The following is a 10,430-nucleotide window of genomic DNA, read 5'->3' as shown; positions in this document are numbered from 1 at the left end:
CGTTTCATGAGTGATTAATAGATCCAAAGGGTGTAGCTTGAGATTCTAGCAGTAAAACTAAAGACAGCTTAAGCTAACAAACTATGCCCATATATCGTTCTGTTCGTAGCGAGGCTAGTCTGAACCAAGAATGAGCCGCATGTGGCCATTTTCAACTTTTTTGTTGCCCTTGCTCTTCCAGGTATTTTCCCCAAAATAAGTCATGGGAGGCTTTATGTTGAAGTTACACTGCATAAGTTTTTTGGTTACGTGATGTTGCATATCTGCTAAATTACTTGCAATGACTAGTAAAAGATGAATCAGTATTTATTTGCTGTGCATCCTCTCCCAGTAAGCTCTACATTTTTGTAACCGGCCCTGGTGATAAAACGGTTACCAACTCGTGATCTCACTATCATAAAATCACTTTCTAACGAAGATCTAAACTCCAAAAATCACTTTCTACAATTTCAAAGTTAACTCTTTATATGACTGTAAATGTTTTTTAAAGCTAGGTTAAAACCACCTGTGTTTCAATAACCAAGACGTCATCTTGCAAGCCTCATTCAGTCTTCCGTATTTGATCAAACGCAAGGTCCAACCTAGTAGTAGACTAGCACAGTTAGGATGTGATATACAGTATAAGATACAATGGCCTCTGCTTTACAAATTCGCCAAGTCAAGAGTGGGCTATTTTTTCACTAACGGCTTTGAACCTATGCGTGGTAAAAATTACGAAATTGTTTCATCATTGTCGAGCTTCCTCCAAAATTAACCAATCTCGTAATTGACAAATCGACTGTTTGTAAATGGCAAACTTTAATTCCGTTTTCGCGTCACCTAGGCCAGGGTTACTCAACTAATCTTAACAAAGATCCAGTTTGACAAGTTGAATATTTTTAGCGGTCCGGTGAATAAGTTATTTCACACGCAACCACAAAAGTTAAACTATCTGTACCAAACCACTTTTTTGGGTAAAATGTAACTCGAATTGGATTTCTGAGAAAGTTTAGGGGAGTCGAAGCCCCCCAGCAACTAGGATAATCACAGTAAAAATTGCTTCCTCCCAGTACAAATCTGTTCAAAGAAACCCTGAAACGTGGCAATGAAGTTATTCTTCCAAAAGCTCAAGGTCCACCATCAACACCCAGAAGGTCCGGATGCGGTCCGCCAGCTGGGTAGCCCTGTCCTAGGCTATTAAATTTTAGATCGCTCACGAAGATTAGCATTGATATCAAAGAAATTGTTGGAAAAATACCACATAGTCCCAGCTTACATCGAAACGAATATGACCAAAGATTGTGTGCCGTAGTCGATAGGCCAGAAAATGGGTTTAAAAATCATTTTGATCTTGAGATAAAAGCAAGTTATCCAAGTCGTATTTGGTGCTATATAGGCCACATAACAAAAGGCAGTCTACAAAGTTTCTTTGCAATAAAACTACAGTAGCCTATTAAACACATAGGCTACGAAAAGCAAAGTGTATTTCTGCTTGAAACCAGAATATAAGCGTAGTTTATTTTCACCTTAATTTTGTAAAAAATATTTGGCTTGTGTGTAAGGCGTTTTGTTGTTGCGGTTTTTGATCATGTTTCTTAGGCCAAATCCTCGCGTAGTCGGATGCCATCGGGCAAAAACATATGTGAAAATGCCATTCAAACACAACAAACGCTTTTCCTTTTATTGTAAAAATAGAAACTAGAAAGTCATGAAAAGCAGCCAATTGTGATATACTGTTCCACTTTGCCAAATGAGAATTAGACTATCTTTTTCTCGTTTTGAAACTAGGTAGCAATATCAGATTTCATTTTATAGACAACACAGACTGGTTGCAAAAGGTGTAGGTAAATTGTAGTAGATCACGATAACCAAACAATAGCAAGCTTAGGCTAATGGAAACTTTTGAGGTTTGTAATAATCAGTGTCGGATTATGGGTGTTATAGGCCAGTGCCGGTCTTTGGGGTGTGCGAACCGTGCGATCGCACAGGGCCCGCAAATTAGGGGGCCCGCAATCTACTCAGAAAATGCAGTAATTTTTGTCATTTCCAATGGAAAATGCAACAAATGAATTAAACGAAGGAATTAGCAACAAGAAAACATAGAAAAACAACCTATTTCGTCCCCTGAACATTTCGTACCCTGAAAAGATCGAAAAAAAAACAACTTTTAGCCGAAATCGTTGATAGGAGTTGCCGCAAACATTTCAAAATTTCTCTCGATCTTTTCAGGGGACGAAGTAGGTCAAAATTCGATTTTGTTGACAGCGGACAAACTTGTCCAGCCTGAGCAGCTATCTCGGCAGACAAATTAAGTCTCACGGCGGACTCACGAGATTTAACTTCGATCGTCATGCTTAATCACTTTATGTTGATAATTTTTCACTCTGAAAGGCCTTCATCAGACCAGACCATTGAAGAGTCAAACCGCCCTGTAGCTGCCCAATACATAACATAACTGATTAACTTCCACAGAACGAGGTCGTGTGGTTTCTTGCGTCACAATGTTCTGGGCAGGAGTAGGAAAACTTCTGCACTAACGTTACTGTTTTCTGCTGTGCAAAGTTTCACTAGGCTTTTATCTTCAGGTTTATTTTTGCGTTTCATGTGAGCGAAAGTGATGGAGAGCAAGTACTGTAGGTTCATCGCATTCATTCTCACTTATAAAATTTTTCCTGGGCCTTTTTTTTCTTACTGTAATACCAAAACTTAGCCTACTCGTATAATTTAATTTTGTAACCAACCTTGCTTTATCAGTATTACTCGGAGATCAAAGCCAGACATTGTGATATTACACTTGAACTAAATTGCGCTGATTAGTGTAGAAGTATGCTAGGTAGGCTACTCCCATCCATTCTTAGCGAAGAATTCACCGTTATAATGCTGATTCCATGTCATCAAACGTTGAAGCAACCTAAAAATCTAAAGCTTTTCTGCTTAAATGGGAAGCTAAGGGATAGAGTAACTTATTAACATTTTCTAGATGCGCCCTAGAATGTGCTGGAAATTATATTCTCTCAACAATTGTTCGTGCAATGCAATCACATCAGGGTTAAAAATGTTTAAGGATTCAACCTATTTTGTACCAGGGCTAGGGTACAAAATCGAGGTGCGAATTGTTCAGGGGACGAAATAGGTTGCATCCAGACTCAACAAAGAGACATAGCTTTATTTCCGAAAAATGCCAAAGAAAACATGATCTTATCCTTTTGCTATGCCACCAGACAGCACCATTTTACAGTAATATTCATACCCAAATTTTTGTTGAACATGCTCTCAAAATGCCCCAAATTCAAAGTAATTTTTCAAAATTTTCTGGAGGAGGCCCCCCAGACCCTCCGCCGTTAAGTGTAGCCTTCGGCAAACACACCGCCAGTCAAACTACCCCCCTTTCGGCTTCGCTCGCCGACAGTCAAACTATCCCCCTTTCAAAATACCTAGCTACGTTACTGAATTGGATCATTGTCATTGGGGCCCGCAAAGTATATTCTGCACAGGGCCCGAAATACCCTAAGACCGGCACTGTATAGGCCATAAGCTTAAATTACTTGTGTGCCTGCTTTTTGTGCGTAAAAACTTCTAAGACCTACTTTGGGTCGGAATGGTAGGCTATTGAACTTATTTCAAGTAAATCTCCATCAAGCTTTTCGGCCGCAATTATGAATACTGAATTGCCACAGGTTTGGTAATTGGTTCAAATTCCGTTCCGCAGTTTCAACCTCTTTGCAAGACAAGGCACTGTTCTCTTGAACAAACAGTAGCCTACATGACACTGACTGTTATCTCTAGTGGATTTGAACAAGCAGTTAGTTTTCCCAAAGCATTAATTATTAGTAGCCCACAATAGGGCAGGTTATGGGCAACTGTAGATGCTGCAGCGATATAAGTCATTAAAGCAGTATGCTACAAAGAGTCAAAGATTACTAGGCCTACATGAATTACAAGTCACTTGCATACATAAAAACTACAGCCTATGCAAATTTCAAGACAGTGACCTTTCTCGATTTTGCAGTTGTACAGTCGTGAATAATATTGTCAAATATCTAACCTATTTTTCATGAGTAACTTTTTTATTAATGGTGTGCCGAATTTTCATGGGCCTCAACGTTCTGCGTTATGGATAATCTGGCACTGTTTTTATTGCACTATATAAGCCTGCTGCTTTAAATTTTACATAACCTTTAGCAAATAAAAGTTGTTAAAGGTTGATTGCAATACAAGACGTCGATCCACCCCGGTGACCCGATTGAACGTAAATGTAAAAAGAATAATTCTCCAGCCTATAATAGGCTATGATAAAAGCGTTACAAGTTCACAGTTGGTTATAATTCAATAACATGGAAGAATGCAAGGACTATTGCAGAGTAGCCAAAATTGCAGAAGTCATGATTTGGTTGGAATCATAAATATTCACAATGCACAAAGCTTTAATCACGTCTTCTGTTGATTTGAAACTTGAAAGCAACTTTGCCAAATTTTAGGATATCGATTTTTCGGCATTGTAAAGGTTCTGTGAATTTGGCATTAATCTCTGATATCTTCAAAAAATTTGGTTGAATTTGTATGTTTCTAGACATTGCTTCAATGTAGCAGGCATGCAATTTGTGCCAACTCAATCGTAGGTCGATAATAGCCACCTTGGAATGAAGATTGACTTCGTCCGGACTAAACCTACAGCACTAGCAATGACTCGAACAGCTTCCAGGTGCACATTGATCAGACCTGGAATTCTATGGCAAAAAAATGCCAACAGCAGAAATGAAGGTTTGCTTCATAAAATGGATCACTGCATCACGAGTTTTGAAAGATTTTAAACGATTCTCAGATTTCCTCATTTTATGAAGCATTTTGGTCAATTGTGTTGTCAGGCGCTTGTGACAAGTGAAAGGTGGTCTCAATTAGATTTAACAAAAATTAAAATCATTCCAAGTCCATCGGAAATGCAGTACAAAACAAATCCCGTTAATTGCATTGACTATTTCTTTTTAAGCAGTAACTGTAACATGTGAATATAATTAGTGTTCTCAAAACAGATTAACAGCGATTGAGAGCTTATAATCCTCAATGTAATAAAAAAAAACGTAATAACTCGGATTATACGATCCTCCGACCTGTGCATTACCGGAGTCTTTTTGTAATTTCATAGATATTTTTCATCATTAGCCTGCTATGCGTCATTTGGAAATTAGTAAATTAGAACTATTAATAATTTTTTAAGCAAAGCATCCGTTGCATATTATGTTTGTTATGTGAAACCGCTTACCTTGTTTGTTTAGCTTAATATTTCCCTTTTGAGAAAATGAATGCTACCCAAAAGAAATAATCATCTGACAACGCCTTTCCACATGATGGCCCATCAGTCTTTGACTTTGCTGGCAAAATTTATTATGTTTGCGTTAGTTCAACGTTCGTAAACATTAAATCAATGTAAAAAAGGCAGGTTTGGGAGCTAAGAAAGCGCACAAGTCATAGACTACTGTAGACAAGAATTAGTTAGTGGAATAGGCTACTCGACTTTGTGTGGTAGAAAAAATAAAGGTTGTAATTAAGCGATTTGCCGTATAATCGAAACCAAGCACAATCATAATTACGTTGTTTGATAGATAAAGTGAAACTGTTCAAAAAATACTTTACGAAAAGCTGTAGGTCTATGATATTTTTTCAATAATAACTTCTGTTTTGTAGCTTTACACACATTATTTGTTCTTCTGGCTGAAGAAATTACTCTTCAAAAAAGGTTAATAGCTGCTTTCGTGATTTGAATTTCCTACGAATTTAATAAGCAGCAAGCAAGTCAACTAGAAGCAACTATGAGAGCTGCTGGAAGAAGTAGTCTAAGCTTGCAGGGTTCCAGGTACAGTGTTGGTGTGGGTCTATTGATTCTGCATGATTTTATTTTTTTTGATAGACCTTTGGTAAAAAGTTTACTTTGTCGTACCACAAAGGTATAAAAATAAGTGATCCAACACAGGCGCGGATCTAGGAGTTTTTTTTGGGGGGACCAGAAAATTTGAAAATAAATTGAAAAGTAAGAAAAAACAGATATGAACAACCAGTGGCGTAGCCAGGAATTTGGGGGGTTTGACGGCCGGCGGGCGAAGCCCGACAGCGTGTTCGCCAAAGGCGACACCCAGCGGCGGGGGGTCTAGTGGGCCTCCCCCAGAAAATTTTGAAAAATTACTTTGAATTTGGTGCATTCTGAGAGCATTTTCAACAAAAATATGGGTATAGATATTCCTGTAAAATGGTGCTGTCCGGTGGCATTGCAAAAGAATAAGATCATGTTTTTTTCGGCATTTTTTCGGTAATAAAGCTAAGTCTCTATGTATTCTTGTTGCTAATTCCTGGCTGAGATGTTTGAATGTTTGGTATTGGCAAAACTCGCTCTTTTAATGCAGTTTTGCTTAAACTTAGGCAAACTTTGTTTTAAAGACATGGAGACTGAAAGCATCATTTTCAATATCGTGACGTCACACGCGTGCCAAAGGGGGGTTGCAAGTCCGCTGTATGACTAATATCAGCTGTTTAGAAGCATATCAAACCATTCAACAATTTCTCACAAAATTTCGGGGGGGGGGGGGGGGCGGGCCCCTTGGCTCCCCCCATAAATCCGCGCCTGATCCAACAGGATTAAGAGCATTTATTCAGGATTCAGAGGCACCTAGTGAATAGATTAATTTACAGACAACAAGAGGAAACTTCACTCTTTCAATGTTGGTAACCGGCCGTGTTTCAGTGGTTCAAAGCTTCTACAAGGATACGAAACTGCCAAGAATATTCTATCAGAAGCTTTGTCAGTCTGTGGGTAAAGATTGAAACCAACATTAAGTACAACGAGTGCTAATAGTACGTTTTTGTTGTGTTTCAGATCGACTTACACGAATGGGTCCCTTCGTGGAAATCCTGTTCTGGGAGGCATGTATCGTGCTCGTAGAACATCCCAACAGAGCAACTTGGCAAAAGTACCTGAGCTTCTTATTCAACCCTTGCTTCCCGCTTTGTCGCAGTCCAGGAGATCAATCAATTCAATCAGGAAACAATCTTGTGATCTGTCATATCTTAGAGCGGTGAGTTCTCAGCTTTTTTATCCTTAATTTTTCTCCAGCGTGCTCCAAACGATGATGACTTTACCACCCAAACATTCTAGCTAGGCTACTACCTTTTTTCGTCACGGACACCTTATTGACTAAAAAGAAAACGACATAATATGAATATCGGACGAGCTGACGACGGCATGATGGCGTAGAAAGAATGCGTTTTGCAACCAGCGTTAACACTCGGAGCTTATTTCAACTAGATGTCTATCCGGAACTTTTGATTTTGTATCCGGAAAGTTTATTGCAGATTACGCAAATATCACAACTGCTACAAGTGTTTCAAAATTTTTAAGGCATGAAATCTATTAACTTTTGAATGTAATTTTGACCAGCCAGAGGATTAAACCATAAAGAAATAAAACATAGTAACTTTAGCGGGTTCTCTATGGTTCAACAAAGCAAACTCTCTACCAAAGCTTTACCAGAGGATTAACATGGCTAATATACCGCATTCAGTTAAAATCTATATAATAATCTATTATAACGTCCGCGTTTTGTTGCTTCTACCTTTTTCTAGTCCTCTGCTATGTTTGTCATATTGGCCTATTGTTTTTTGGTTGTGATGGTCAGATATAAAACAAACTGAACTGAACTGATCTAGTTGATTAGTGCTCCAGAAGCTAAGCTGTTTCGTTACAAATTTAAGCGCTAGTTAATATAGATTAAGTTAACGTAATTGTAGCTCCGAGGGAATTGAATGTGGAAAGACCTTGTTATAATAAATGCACGTCTGCTAAGAAAATTAGCAAGACACTTGCAAAACAAAGCAGGCTTGTTTGTATTTGATCAAAGCACCCTACAGCTTACACTTTTTCATTGATAATGTTTCGCTTTTTGTGACACAATGCGTCTTTGCAAGCACCACCCTTATCGATGAGCCCAGAAATGTTGCACACTATTAGACAATTAAAGAAACACAGTTGAAAGTGGTGTGTGGATAACGCCTTACAAACACCACAAAAAGGACTTACTCGTTTACCTTTTCAAAAATCGATACTTGTACAATTTTTATAACGAAGATTGTCATGCTGCAGTTTGATGTAGTTGTGTGAGTGACAAAAACAAAAGTCCTCTTGAAAAATTTTTGCTCAAAAAGCGTTATGAAAACGTTTTCAAGAGCTGAAACTTTGTACTTAAAACTCTATTGTGTAGTGTCAATACCGGAACAAAAAAATAAGTGAGACAAATATACCGTGAAGTTTGAAACCTCCATTGGGTTTTGAGACAAGAACCTTTTTTTCCTCAAGAAATCTTCGTGTAGTGACGTTTTATCTACACAAACTTCGTGAACATTTTTGCCACATTATTTTCCATTCAAGGACGGTGGTGAAGATAAGTGGCTAAAACGTAAAACTGATCAAGCAAAGCATTGTTGACCGCACTGCATTCCACTCATGCATTTAAGTTGTTCACATTGAAAGGCTAAAAGACCAATTTTCGGTGACTAATGATGCTCTGACAAACTCATTTCAAAATAAAAACCAGTTGAATTTTAATAAGCACAGTTGTGTTGACAGAACACAATTTGTAAAACACTAAAGCACTTCAGTTTTAGTAGCATCATAAACGTCTTCAAATTTGTACTGCAGGATAAATTTATCAGAGAACCGAAGATAGCAGTAGCCTACTACGGTAGAGTATGGTAGCCTACGCCTTATCAAATAGGTGGCATGGTCGCTAGTCGCTACGCACGTGATCGCATTTTGTTGAATGTAGTTTATTGTAAAATAAATTTTATGACCGATTATTTTCACAAAAAGTACAACTTTATTGAAATCGATAATGTAAATTTAGCGAAAACCAAAATGTTTTTTGAGGTGGTGTTTAAGTTTTTTTTTGCTTGCAATATGTCACGTTTTAGTTAAACTATTTTTAAATTTTGTTGAGATATCTAACGTTTTTACAGAGTTCAAGCCAGTTGAAGAGATGATATTTCAGTGATTTAAATATTGTTGGTCGTTGAGATGAGATAGTGATTGAGTAAAGCCGTTTTGCGTATGTTTTAGATTTGTCATCTCTGGCTTTTGTTACATAAATTATTCAATAGATGGCATTTCAGAAGCAGTCACAAAAACTATTAGCTACTTAGCTAAGTGGGTTCCTTATTTCTAGCTTGGTAATTAGACTAATTGAAAGAATGTTAAATGGCCTACAATTTTCACTGAGCGGTATTGAAAACATTTATTCTGTTCAAAGCAAACTTGTAACGTAAATTCAGATTTAAATCAGCAAATAAACTTATGTTTTTCTGGGACTTTCTTAAAGTGTAATAATTAATCATTTTTGTGATGTAATATCAACAGACTCTTGAAACTGAAGTAGCCCAGTAGGTAGTTACAGAGGAAGGCAGTGAGCTTTAAACCCCTTCATTAACTGTTGCGCGCTCTGAGTCACGACAATAGCATAAATAATAACACTGTTTGTTCTTACCATTGTTTCAATTATTTTGACGTAACTTGAGTCTCAAAACAGGGCTTTGGAATTCCCAGCCCACTTTGGCAAGCTTGTGAAGCAGATAACCTAAAACTACGTAACCTATAAAACTACTAAAAAGTTTAAAAAAGATCAATGTAGCGTGAATTGACATGACTAGGGCCATTTTTATTTTGACCTAAAAAAAATTTTTTTAACTTTATTTTTATCAAATTTTGACTTTATTTTGACCTAACGAAATTGCTTATTTGTAGAGGCCACAGTTCTTCCTTGAATTGATACCAGTTACCCAAACATAATACTTTGTCGATTTCAGAGCCAAACGTGTTCAATAAAAGGGGCTTGTTCAATAAAAGTTTGCCTTGATTGCGATGCTTGTTGTCGCTCCAATCCAGCTTGATGGCGTTTACTTTTTCTGTGGCTTTCAACAGAATACTTTTTATTGCACTTCACTATAAACTAGCAAAAATTACATCTTAAATCACCCCCGGGAGTTACCATAATTTTATCAGGAAAATCTCGACAAATCTGTCTAACTTTTGCTGAAGACGATTTAGCTTGCTTAGGCATTTTTGTATAACAGAATGTCAGTAATCTATTTCCAAAATCCAAACTGTTGATCTTCGAAAAGACCACGTTGGTGAAGAGGAAGTGTTTCATAAAAATTATTTAAATACGTAACAATGAATAAACAATGGACAATTTGCGATAAAATTCACTTCTGATCTAAGTGGGCATTCCTGCTTTTATGGGTTACTATGGTTTAATTGTGTTTCAGTTCCTGATTTGCAATGCTTCTTCAAAGATTTTGACAAAAACTACTCTCGAGGAACACAAAAAGTTTGTCAAATGAGATAATTTGACAAATTTTGACTATATTCAAAATTTTGACTTTAAATTGACCTATAAACTTCTTAAAAACAG

The sequence above is a fragment of the Aplidium turbinatum genome, chromosome 4 (genome assembly GCF_918807975.1).
Source record: "Aplidium turbinatum chromosome 4, kaAplTurb1.1, whole genome shotgun sequence".
In the NCBI taxonomy this organism is placed as follows: domain Eukaryota; kingdom Metazoa; phylum Chordata; class Ascidiacea; order Aplousobranchia; family Polyclinidae; genus Aplidium; species Aplidium turbinatum.
Note: the sequence above shows the minus strand (reverse complement) of the source record.